The 13669-nt window shown below is 41.4% G+C and overlaps 1 long non-coding RNA gene across 1 annotated transcript in view; it reads right to left on the minus strand.

The window, feature by feature from the left end:
* Positions 1–4882: 4882 nt before the first annotated feature.
* The window catches only part of LOC116666469, a 37119-nt gene continuing 28332 nt past the window's right edge, over positions 4883–13669 (minus strand). The window contains exons 2-3 of the long non-coding RNA XR_004323348.1: positions 9052–9103; positions 4883–5997 (exon numbers count right to left, since the gene is read on the minus strand). This is a non-coding gene — a long non-coding RNA (uncharacterized LOC116666469). The remainder of the gene's footprint in view (positions 5998–9051; positions 9104–13669) is intronic.

Consider the following 13669-nt stretch of genomic DNA (forward strand, 5'->3'; position numbering starts at 1 on the left):
AAGCTAAATTATTTCAGATTGTAATTCATCTGCAGCCATCATGCACATGTGCATGGGTCATTCATGAGATATGACCACGTTACATGACATGTACATCACATGCTGAGAAGAAGCACACAAACTGGGTTCCATGGAGTACCAAGTAGATGCCCATTCTTCAGTCAATACAATGAGAGTGTAGGGGCAGAAAACTTTCCCCTTCTTCCCATCTATTCTTTGGCTGGTCTAATAATTAAATTGACGTAAGACAGATTAATGGGAGAAAAGCAAATTTGATTATGTACATACAGGAATCCACAAAGACATGAGACTCAAAGGCAAGACAGGCAATTGAGGCTTATATGCCATCCTGAGCTAAGAAATGGGATGAGGACCTAGGGCTTCAAAGGGGAGGAGGGTAATTCACAAGAAGATAAGAAGAGCAGATGCTTGGTAATCAAATGTTTGCCCTGTAATGTAGATGTAGTCTTTCAGATAAAAAATGTTATTTCTGGTAATAGTTCCTTCTCTGGTATAGGCCCCCTATCTAAATTCTTTTAGGCAGTTAAGGGAGAGATAAAAGCCTTTCTTGACTCTGCCGATTCTTGATTGCTTTCACCTCAAAATAATCCACATGCCAAAGTAGCACATTTGGGTAGCATATTCTGCTCCCTTTCAAGGGACATTTCTCCTTCCTTATAGGTGTCTGACCAGGTTGACCTAACATGGCTGACAATGCATCTGACGATGAGCATGTCCACTGTACTGAAGAAATGGAGGAAAAGGCACCCCAGCTGTTAAAGGAACAACTGGAGGCAAATAAAGAATTTTCAATCGAATGGCAATGGACATCAGACAAATGGAACTACATAAAGAACACAAATAATGTTTCAAGGAAACTCAGTGATTTTCATGGAACAGCTCTAGTGGCTTCTTCTGGGGGCACTGTAGACTTTAATAGAGCCATAAGAGAATTTTGCAATAATTCAGACAATTTTCAATTCAAAGCCTTCCATTATTATTTGACAAGAGCTCTTTAACTTCTTAATCAGGGAGATTGTTATACAGTATACAGACGCTCTATCCCCATGTAGCATTATAACAGGAGTGGAAATGTACTTTTGGGGGGATTTATCATATCCACTTTGTCTAAAAGAAGAGGTAGGAGTCCTTTTATTTTGAAAAAATAGCAGTGGAACGTATTTAAAATCACCACTTGCTTGGGTGTTTCTATTAAAGAATATTCTTACTATCCACACGAATTGGAAGTACTGATTCCAGGGTATGAAGTATATCAGAAAGTCAGTATTACCGAAAAGGAAAAATACTTTGACATTACACCTGAGAATCCCAAAAAAGATAAGAGCAATTTCAACTGCTTCTATAGTGGGTGGAAAAGTAATAGGAGGGTTGACTACCTCTACAAAGTCAGGAGAAGTTCAGGTGAGTCAAGGTCTGTGTTTGGGATGGAAGTAGTGGAGCCACCAGGAGGGGAGTGTTGTCTTACCAGAAGCTACCTACGGCAGACAACAGGGAGGCTTCCAGTCAACTGGGGAGCACTTTGATCCTGAGCAGAAAGCTAGTGTTTCAGAATAGAAATCAGAGCTCAGGCCTAGAGACCCATGGCAATTCCTAGTCCAGCTAAGCTCCCAGTCTCCCTGCTGTACTCAAAGGTCAAAAACATCTGCTGGAAACCAGGGAACATAAGTCATGTAGAGCACCAGAATGTGTGGCAATGAAGTGGGTCAGGGGAGTCGGGAAACCTGGCTCTAGGCAGAATGGTGTGGCCCCTGCAGTAATCCAGGCAAATATCCAGGTGCTTGAACTGAGGCAGTGGCTGTGGTGATCAAGGGAGGTCAGGGAACTGGCATTTCTAGGTGTTTCAGGAGAAAGAATGAAAGCTGGACGGACTGAGGAGTGTGGTCAGAAAAGAGGATGGTGGACCTTGAGATTTCCAGTGTACATAGTTTGCAGGTTCTGAGTACGTTAGAAGACATTTCTATCAAAGTGGCTGTCTAGAATGAAGGAAAATAGGTGAACAGTGTTGGAGCTGAGGAGATCAAAGATCTGAAAGCTTTTGCATGAGCGGGCCATGTAGGAGACCACATACACAGGGATGATGACTGGCCTGATGGAGGTTAGAAATGGGAAAACCAGAGGACACACACCTCAGTGAAGGTATATCAGTAAAGGCTGGAAATAGCAATGGAGAGCATAGAGAAATATTCCTGAGCATAGAGAAAGGTTGTTACCTCTCCAGCCCCAGGATGGGTGAGAAATGCATCAGGAGCAGCTCCACTTTATTCAGCCTTTCCCAAGGTGCCCTGGCTCTCAGGTTTCTGTGCATTGTTCCTTCTGGACTGAAGTCTTTTTGATTTCATGTCATATTTCATCCAATTTAAGACACTATCAATTTAGTAACTGTATTTTTAGATCTCACTCAAATATCACTTCCAACGTTGAGCCTTCCTTGATACTTTCAGGCAAAATTTATGATCCGTGCCACAGGTCTGGGGTCAGATGACTTCAACGGTAATCCAGGCTCAACCACCACTGGCTCTGTGACTTTGGGCAAGTTACCTTAGCAATCTGTGTCTCAGATTGCTTCATTTGCAAAATGAGGACACAAAAAATAAATACTCAGGAATATTTCTGTGAGAATTAAAAGAGAGAAGTTCATAGTTTATTGCCTGGCACTTAGACATGGCTTAACAAGTACTATCCTTTTTCCCATACAGAACCTTGTATGCATCTCAGCCAACACTCACCATCTCTGTGATAACCATTTTTTAATAGTCTGGTGATCTTTTTAATGCCAGAGACTTTCTCTCCCTGTTCCATTTGCAACCATAGCCTGTCACTAATTCTTGGCTTGAATCAGAGCCCCAGTACATGTTGTTGAAGTAAGTTAAGTTTTGTTGAGATGCCAGGATCCAGACAGAAGTGGAACTGAGTTGCATAGGGACTAAGCATCCAACAAGTTTCAACCAACTTAGTCTTTATGCTCTAAAAGGATCCTGGAAACAAGAGGAATGTTTATGGTAGAGACAGAACCACAGAAAGTGATTACCAGGGGACTCCAAGCTTTTACATGGAGGAAGTTTTAATTTGGATCAAGTCGAATGAAAACATGATACCCAGGTAAACAATCCAGCAGAGGAAAGCTGGATTTGGGTTGATGTTCATTCAGATTCAAGGAGGCTCAGAACCCCAGGAAAGGAAGCCAGATCCCACCAAGTGTCAGACTCCAGTTAACAATGGTTAGTAGAGAAAAGAGCGTATGTGTTGGTGCAAAAGATGAATTTCTGCAAGGTCCAGACCCAGAAACATCTTTCTGGGTAGACAAAGACAAGCATGGAGGGGCTTCCACAATGGCCAGGGAGCTACAGGCCCCAGGTAGGGAAAGTCTCTCTTACCCAGGTACTGTATCTTGGAGCACAGGTCTGTGAGAGAGGCTGAGGGACCCCTCTGGCCTAGAACTCAGTCGATTTGAGGTCACCTTAAATTCAGAGAACCAGAAGGATGTGTCCTCACAGTCCGCTCTGCCTGGTGTTCCTGAGTACTTCAGGAATTCCTGAAAGTCAAGGGGAGTCTAATTGCTGGCCAAGGGAGCCCCAAAAGCCCTACCCTCCTAGTTTTTTGATCATAGTGTGAAGCTCAAAAAGTTTGACAGGCCCACATCTTGAGCACCCCCGAAGAGAAATCCTTCCTCCTCTTCCCATCTGCAGGAATGAGAGAAAACCCTTCTGCTGCTTCCTGGCCTCCTTGTCCTGTTGCTCCTCCCTGCTGAGCTGTAACCCTCCCCTGTGTGGTGCCTCTGTGTAGGGTGTGTGAGGACAGATGTGGGAGGGAGGCAAAGAGGCAGGGAGGTCCTGCTCCTTGCCAACCATGGATTGAAAATACTGGGGAAAAAAATTTCAGAAGGTTCCAAAAAGCAAAATTTGAACCTACCATGCACCTGGCAACAATTTACATACTATTTACATCATATGTAGAACTATTTACATAGCATTTATGTTGTATTAGGCGTTGTAAGGAATCTAGAGATGATTTAATGCATACAGGAGGATGTGTAGAGGTTATATGCAAATACTATGCCATTTTATATAAGGGACTTGAGCATCCTTAGATTTTGGTATCTGCAGGGGGTTCCTGGAAACAATTCCCCACAAATACTGAAGGATAACTGTATTAGGAAGGGTGGGGCACAAGATCATTTTTGTGGCCCATATTAGTGTTCATGTCCCCTAAGACATCTGAGGTATCTGAGGTATCTGACTACAAAAGTGTATACTCTGTCTTCAAATTTACTACCGAAATCCCTAGTCTCTGGACATTTTGCTATGATTAACAAGCAATGTTTTTATGCACTATCAGCAGTGACAGTCTTAAAAATGCAATTTCATGGTGATGAATGTTATAATCTAAAGAAATAAACCATTTATAATCACATCTTGCTTTTCTGTTACCTATATATTTCTACAGTTGTATTATTTGCTCAAGAAATTCTCTTAAAGCATTAGATTTGATGCTGGCATTTTCACAGTTGAGAAGGTTCATGTCTCATACTTATCACAGATATCCCTGCAGCCCTGATTGAGCTAGCAATACAAGTGCTGTCTGAGATAAATCCCTCTTCCTACACCACCCTCCAGAAATCCAAGCACTCACCAAGCCCTGTCAATTACATTTAATAATAGCTCCTAAATATGTTCCTTGCTTCTCACTTAAATTATTCTTGAGGAAACAGACAGGTACGTTCTGATGTGCAAACAGCCAGGATGTCCAGACCCAGAGCCTGGTGGTCTACTCACCAAGGGTGGGTTTGGCTAAGAGGCACAGAACTCAACTCACTTATCATTCCCCACTCTCCATGCTTGAAGAGTGCCCTGCTCTTGGCCTACCAAATTACAAAGCTATTGAGACAGATTACAAAGAAATGGTAAGTGACACCATAAAATAAAATGGTATAATAATAGACAAAAAGAACATTGGAGAGAATAAAGAGTTAAGACAAAGATCTATGCAAGCACAGGCACTCCAGATATGGCAGGGGGTGCCTCACAAGTCAGGCGGAAAAGGTTGTTACTGAATTCAACCTTGTACTGCTTGCCACACAACAGGCCAATAAACCAAGAGACGAGGTGTTGGGGCAAGGAACAGCGACTTTATTCAGAAAGCCAGGAGACTGAGAAGATGGTAGACTAGCGTCCCAAAAAATCATCTTACCTGAGTTAGAATTCAAGCTTCTTTTATACTAAAAGGGGAGAGGGTGTGGTTGGTTGTTGCAAACTTCTTGGTACAGGAATCTGTTCTTGCAGTTGTCCAGGTAGGTCAGGTCACAATGTTCTTATAAACTTCCAACAAGATAAATATTAGTCTCTGTTGTGCAACTTTTTATCTCTATATGAATGGAAAAGCGTTATATCTTTAAAGGTCAGAGCTTTGAGAATAGGCTATCCTGTGTATTTCAGGCTATAGGCAACATTCTTAACTTGTAGCAAAAGCAACAGAATAGAAGGTTAAAGTAAAAGAAACAGATCCAACATGGAGTCAGATTTGTTCTTCCCTATTACAAGATGAGTCAATGAATAGTGTTGGGATGACTGGCTCTCCATATGAAAAAACAAAAAGAAAAAGGAATTGCACCATCTATAAAAGTAATCACAAAGAAATTAAAGACCTATATTTGAAAAATAAACCTCTAAAACTATTATCAAAAATGTATAATTTTTTTAACCTCAGAGAAGGAAGATATTTCTTATAAACAGACAAAGAAGAGGTTTACTTCTTATTCCTGCTTAATTCAGGCCACAACAGGGCTCTGTTCATAGTCACACAGGAAAGCAGGATGCTGGAGGCTCCGTCACAGAACACACTTTCGTTATTACCAAGTTGGGGAACGGGAAGGCAGTGCATGGCTGACTGTATCCCTGATCTCATCACTTCCACTCCCATTTTGTTGATCAAATGAAGTGGCACGGCCACATCAAACTTCAAAAGGGGCCTACAATGTTCCTACAAGAAGAAAGGAGAAAAATTTGTGGTAAGTCCTATTGACTGGGTAAGTATTAACTAACTAAGACCCAAAAGCACAAACTATAAAGAGAAAATCAATTTAACACAGTAAAACAATATAGCTAAAATTTACTGGGTGCCTGCTGTATACTAGGCATTCATTGTTCTAAGCACTTTACATGTTTGTTTACTCATTTAGTCTTCATAATAACCTTATGAGGTAAGTTCTATTATTTTTCAATTTTCCAATTGAGGCACTGAGAGGTTGTATAATTGATGGTCAAAGAATAAAACACAAGTAAGAAACAAGGGAAGGGAACATACTAGGGAAAGATGGTAGGGGATGGGGGAGGAGGTTAAGTGTTAGGAGGGCTTAGGCTAATTATGCAGTGAAAACTAGCACTCTAGATAGGATGGATTGAGTCCAGAGATCCCCACACAATTGGCTACAATAAATCCTATTGTTCTTTGGTAAGGACAGAGTCTTCAGTTAGAATCTTGCATACAGGAGTCATTAAAAATTCATGATTGTTTATCAACTTCAGCAAGAAAGAGCCACTTGTGATGAAATAAAGCATTCTGTTTTACTATCTCCTCAGGAAGTGCTTCTGCCAATCAAATTTTTCCTCTAACACAGCAGGTAAATGAAGTCAGGGTCAAACATTTAAACTTCTGAATGGCAAAAGACACCACAAACAAACTTAAAATGCAGAAGCAGACTAGGAAAGGATCTTTGCAGGATTTATAACATGTAAAGAATATCTACAAATCAATAAAAAAGACAAACAATAGAAAAATTGGAAAAACATATGAACAGGCAATTGATCAGTGAGAAAAACAAACATTTTTAAATGCTCCTTTTAATGCAAATTGCAACTGAAATGCAAATTGAAACGAGATATTACTTTACCTATAAGATTGGCCACTGACCTTATCAAGCTGTTGCTATTTAAGCAACATCTTATTCTAGCTATGAATCTGCATGAGATTCTGTAATCGAGCAGGACCCTATGAGGCCTTCCCAGGACAGACTCCTACTGCTTCTATCCCAGTGTCCTCCATCTGCCTCTTGTTTGTAGCAGTAAAGCTTTAGCCTCCTAGGCTTTTCTCAAGTTCCAAAGAATAAATTTAATAAGAGAAGTGAGAAAATGCAGAAACAAAGAAAACAGTGAAGCAAGACAAAATAATAATAGTTTAGCCATTAAACAAAGTCAAGGACATTTAGTTTCTTCTCAGGGGCTATAAATAATTTCTGAGCCAAACTCTTCGAGCTGTTTTGCAGATATTGAAACCCCTACCAGGTAGAAGAAGTTAACTGTATGCTACCCACAAGCACATAGACCCAAGACCGTTGAAACCAGAAGGCTGATGATGTTGACTCCTGATTACCTCACCACCAACCAATTAGAAGAATGTTCATGCACAAATGAAATTGTTTGCAGGACAGGGACAGACTCACAGACATAGAACACAGACTTATGGTTGCCAGGGAGTTAAGGGGGTGGGAAGGGATAAATTGGAAGTTTGAAATTTGTAACTCTTGGGGAGTGATGGAAATATTAGCTATCTTGATTGTGGCAGTGGTTTCATAGGTGTATACATCTATCAAAATTCATCAAATTGTACATCTGAAATATGTGGTTTACTGCACAGAAATTATACCACAATAAAGTTGTTTTAAAAAGAATGTCTATGAACTGATTATACACCCCAAACCCTCTCCCTCACCCTGTCCTTAAAAATCTTTCCCTGAAAGCCACTGGGGAGTTTGGGTCTTTTAAGCACTAGCTGCCTGGACTCCTTGCTGTGAGCCCTGCAATAAACACTGCACTTTCCTTCACCACAGCTTGGTGTCAGTAGATTGGCTTTACAGCATGCCAACAGACCCAAGTTTGGTTCAATAACAATTCAATATCTCTTGTTCTTCTATTTTCCTTTTCAGTGGACATTGTTTATTTAATATCCTGAGAAGAGGGGTCTGGATGTATCCTTTAAGGTTATAAAGTATATAACAGTTAATAAGCAATCCTGTGTATAAGCTAGTATTTCCATACCAGTGAAATATTTTGTATAGTTTTTCATTCTATTCAAGAATGCATAAGTTTGGGGGGAGGGTATAGCTCAGTGGTAGAGCACATGCTCAGCATGCATAAAGGTCCTGGGTTCAATCCCCAGTACCTCTATTAAAAAAAAAAGAATGCATAAGGTCAAGAAGTGTGTGATGCCTCTTTCCTTTTTTTCTCTTCTGCATCCAGACATCCATGACCCTTTCATTTTCACTTTCCATTTACCAGACCTTGTTCTTGTGGGCTCTAGCAGACCTCTCTTTTCCCTTCTCTGCTTTTCCCTTTCCACAATCACAACACTTCTGCAAGTTCCTTTTCTTTCAAGTCATCGCATGCCCACCCAACAGACATTAGCTTGTAGAAGAGGTCAGCTGCACACTGAGGCTCGGGCCTCCTTAGAACACTCATGCTAGGTGAGAATGAGTAAACTGGGCTTCAGAGATACTTCTATAACTGAAAGACTCTTTTTCCTCAGTTTGTTCAATAAATCGTGACTGGAATCAAACACAAACCAAAAATGGCAGAGCCTGACCTCTGAAGACAAGGGTCTGTGTTTAGGCTTCTCCTGTTCTCCTGGGCATCAGGGGTCTTGTCCACTCTGGCTGTACCCAGACTCTTCAGCCAGTCTGGTAGTTTCTACTACAACTGTCCAACATCAGGAGGATTCTGGGAAGGTTTTGAAACATGTATCTTCTGGGGGAACATTTTAGCTGATTAAAAAGCCAGAAAGTTTTCAGAGAGAATGTGCTGGAATCTTAAAGCACAAAGGAGAAACAGAAGGAAATTGAAGTGGCAAAGAAGAACAGCCGAGGTTTGGTGGGGGAGCAGCTGGAGGCTGCATTATGAAGTAAGACTGTGATATTCCTGAGCAAAGATGCTCGTGGGAGTTTGGCCCAGTTCATGACAGACTCTTGCTGGTGGTTGTAGATTTACCAATGCTGACCTGGAGAGCCAGGTGGGAGAATTCAGAGATGCCTTAGGTACTTACTGCTACCACTGCTTCCCAGGATAATGAGGCACTGACAGGACTTCTTATTTACCTAGGAAAAAGGTAGCATTATATTCACAAGGGTCTTATTGTTGGGATGACCTAGAGCAGTGGTTATAGAATCCTGGTTCACAAGGCCCCATCAACAAGAGTCGAGGTGGAGCCCTAGAACTGTTTGTATTGATAGACCTCCCACCCTTCCCTCACCCCAACATTCACAGGCTCACCACCCCTTTCTGCCTGGGGACCATAAGGACCAATCTCATTTTGCCCTTGGCCCCTTTTTATGAAGCCCAGATATCAAGGTCATCCACATAAGGCTCCACACATTCCCATCTCTAGCCCCAGATCCCATACTTCTTTACCTTCTGAAATGCTTCCACCATGCCCCCTGGAACTCATGGTCAATGGTTAGTAAGATACCCCAGATTGTCAACCTCTGTCTAAGGGTTGCCTTCACCTTTAGGCTCCAATTGAAACATGCCCACCCCTTAAGACACTGCAACTTCATTCTCCAAATGCTTAGACTGAGAAAGTTGGGGTTATCCTTGACTCTTTCCTTTCCCTCACACCCCACATCTGGTCTACAAGCAAAACTTGTTGTTTCTAACTTCCAATTATATACTGAATCCAAAACAATCATTTCTCACCACTGCATTGCTACCACTTTGGTCTCAGCCCCCACTATGTCTCACCTGGATTGTTTCAGTGACCTCTGCTATGGACAGCAATCAGATTGTCTTTCTCAACCTCCCTCATTGCTCTCCTCACTCTTGGGGAGATTGGAGAGCTAAGAACTACATTTCCCAGACCCTATTGCAGTTAGTGTCTGTCAATTAGTTCCTAACAGTAATCACACACACACAATGCAGAAGGTGGAAGAGGAGCTCATCTTACTGCTGCTGTGACTGCAGACAAGCAAAGGTAGACAGACAGGACTATTTCAGTTGTCAGATTCTGGGCTCCTGGTTCCTTGCAAGGTCTCTCCATCAGCTTCATGGGTGTGAGAGCCAGTTGTGGGTGTAACAATAATTGTAGTAGAATCAACTTTCTGATAACTGGGTTTCAGTCACAGTGGTGAGACTTTGAAGTCCATGCCAGTGAGGACCCCGACTGCTACTCCTCCAAGCCCTTTCAACAATTTTATAAGCTCTTATTTCCCTATATTGAATCCCTTTCTGTTTAAAATGCCTGAGCGGTTTCTGTTTCCTTCACAGAACCCCGACTGATACAACCTCCTAACCAATCTCCCTGCTTCCAGTCTCACCAGAATGACTGTAAGCTTCAGTCTAAACATGTTGCTTCTCTGCTCAAATACTCAAATGGCTAACAGCCAAAGACTATCTACTGTCCCAAAATGGCCATAGCCAGTTTGGCATCCCATAAACATTCTGATCTCATCTTCTATGACTCTCCAAATTGCTCACTCTGCTCCAGCCATACTGACCACCTTATAATTTCTGAGACATGCAGGCACATTTTTGCTTCAGGGCCTTTGATTTAAGTTCTTGCTGCCTGGAGTTCACTTCCCCCAGATATCTGCCTGGCTGACACAGCTTACTTCAGGTCTTTACTCAAATGCCCTGTTTTCAGTGAGGCATGCCATGTTTATGTGCAATTGTAATTGCCTCCCTAGACACACACACACACACACACACACACACACCTCCTGCTTTATGCTTCTCCTTAGCACTTGTCACAATTTAAAATAATATACATGTATTTTTTACTCTATTTCGTATCGCAATCCACCTGCTTCATACTCCTGGTCATTCTTGTCCTTCTCTAAGTTTTCTTTTTGCCATAGCAGTTACCACCTGCAAGCATCCTGTATTGTTTATTTCTTTGTTTGTTTATTGTCTGTCTCTTCCCATCTCTGGAATTTAAGCTCCAAGAGGGCAGGGCTCTCTGTATGTTTACTTCACTGATGTGTCCCGAGCACTTAGAATAATGCCTGGCATGTATTTGGAGTTTAGGAATCCTTTAATGAAAAAATTAATTACCTTCATTCTACAAATGGGGAAACTAAGATGTAGAAGAGGATGCTTCCTCGGGGTAACCAACCAAAAAGAGGCAAATCTGGAGTTATCCAGGGCAATGGTGGGGGTGGAGCAGGGGAACTGCATTAATTTTTAAATGTTTTATTAAAGTATAGTACGCGTACAGGAAGTGCACAAGTCATAAAGGTACAGCTTGATGAATTTTCACTAAATGATCATACCTGTGTAACCAGCACCCTGATCAAGAAAGAGAACATTACCAGCAATTCAGAAGCCCCGGTGCACCCACTTCCCACAATAGTAATCACTACTGTAACTTCCAACATCACAGATTTGTTTTGCCTATTTTATTTTTTTACTTACTAGATTACCAGTTTATTATACAAGAATACAACTCAAGAACAGCCAGATGGAAGAGATGCACGGGGCATGGTATGGGAGACCGGGAGCTTCCACGTCCTCTCTGAGCATGCTACACTCCCAGCACCTCCACATGTCCACCAACCTGGAAATTTGTTTTGTCTGTTTTAGCATTTTATATAAATGGAATCATATGGAATCTATTCTTTCGTGTCTGCTTTCACTCACTTAAAATTTCATTTTTGAGACTCCTTCATGTTTCTTCATATAGCTGTGTTTCTTTGCTCTATTCTGTTCCATAGTATGGAGGGAGATATGACAATTTATTTGCCAATTGTACCACCCATTTTGTTTTTTTCAAATTTCAGCTAGTTGGAATAATGCGACTATGAACACTGCTGGACATGTTGTACACATGTGTACACACTGTTTTATACATCACTAAATTCTGTTGGGTATATACCTAAGGGTGTGATTGCTGGACACACGATAAACATACATCCCATACGTTGGTGTTCAACTTTAGTAGGTACAGCCAAACAATCTTCCAAATGGTTCTATCAGTCCACATTCCCACAGAAGTGAACAAAGTTCCTCTTGCTCCATTTTATCATCAATACTTGGTATTGCTGATCTTTTTAACTTAGCCATTTCGGTGGGTATCTCATTGTGGCTTTATTTGCGTTTCCCTGATGTCCACTGAAGTTGATCATTTTTTCATATGCTTACTGATCTTTTTAATATCCTTTTTTTGTGAAGCGCCATTTGTCTCCTGCCCAATATTCTACTGGATTTTCTGTATTTCTTTTATTGATATGCAGGAGTTCTTTATATAGTATTTTAAACAAGCCCTTTGTTGGCTATATGGGTTACAAATATCATTACCCATTCTGTGGCTTACATTTTCACTCTCTTAATGGTATTTCTTTTAAAAGAAATAGAAGTTATTTATTTTAATGTAGCCCAATTTATTTAGTCTTTTCTTTTATGGTTGGTGTTTACTATGCCAAGTTTAAGAAAATGTTCTCTACCCCAAGATCAAGAATTTCTCCAATGTCATCCTCTATAAGGCCTGTTATTATGTCACGTATAGATCACCAATTCACTTGGAATTGATTTTGGAGTATGACTGAAGAAGAAGTCAAATTTAATCATTTTTCATATAGAAATCCAATTAATCTCAGGTCAGGGTTACGGTAGAGGACCAGCCTGCTGCTCTATAACACTGCCAGGAGTTTCCTGGAAGCTGTCATATCCTACCTGGACCTCAAGTGAGAAGCAACTGGTCCCTATGTTTAAGAGAAAAACAGGGAGTCATAGCAAGAAGCTGTTAGATGGATGGGGTACATTTTCTTACAGTGAGAACACAGGATCTAAGACTAAAGTCTCTGGCACTCCATTTGGCACCCCAGTTTAGTACTTAGCACAGCTTGGTACAATCCCTTCCAATGAAGTTCCAATGATGTCTTCCTTTGATAAACATTACATGATCTCAGTAAACAGCTTTTGCCATTCCTCTGTCTATAGAAGTAAGTTTGTTGCTGATACACAGCTTCCATGCCCTAGACAGAGTTTTGGATGAAGTAGAAAAGGCAGCTTTATGTCTTTGCCAGGCTAAGGAGGTCACAGTGAGCTAATGCCTCTAAGACTGTGAGCCTGCTGGGAAGAGAAGACAAGGAGTTTTATAGTAAAACTTCAAGAGCTCAAGGGGTGGAGCTAGTTTCCATAAAGATCATACACAGGGTAACAAATTGTTGCAAAGTTGTCCTTGTTTTTGCAGATGCACTGGTCCCCTTCCCTCTGCTGGGTATGAAGTTCGCCTCTGGCTTTGGGACTCTCTTAATATTCTTGTACCTAGAACAAAGGATGCATAGGAAGAGGCTCTGTGGAAAAGATCTCTAGAGAAGAACATATGCAGTTTAAAGTCAGGATGATAAATGCTTTTAGCCTTTTAAGCAGGCTGAGGCCTGGGACCTCCTGAGGCCTGCAGCTTGAACAATAGGATACAAGGAAATCACAAGGGGTCAAACACAACTGCAGACATGCACAGTTGGGACAAGTTATGAACAACAAGATGCATAAAACATCCAACTACCACTTCTGAGGTGTTAGGGTCAAGAGGAGGACACTGAGGTCAAAAGCAGGACACTGAGCATGATCCTTGCACACAACACCAAGAGTGTGTTGGGCAGACCACCCAAGCCTCCCTCCTCTCCAGCCTACCCCAGTCGGCAAGAGCATGAGAAAAATCCTTTAAA

The sequence above is a fragment of the Camelus ferus genome, chromosome 10 (assembly GCF_009834535.1).
Source record: "Camelus ferus isolate YT-003-E chromosome 10, BCGSAC_Cfer_1.0, whole genome shotgun sequence".
NCBI classification, from domain to species: domain Eukaryota; kingdom Metazoa; phylum Chordata; class Mammalia; order Artiodactyla; family Camelidae; genus Camelus; species Camelus ferus.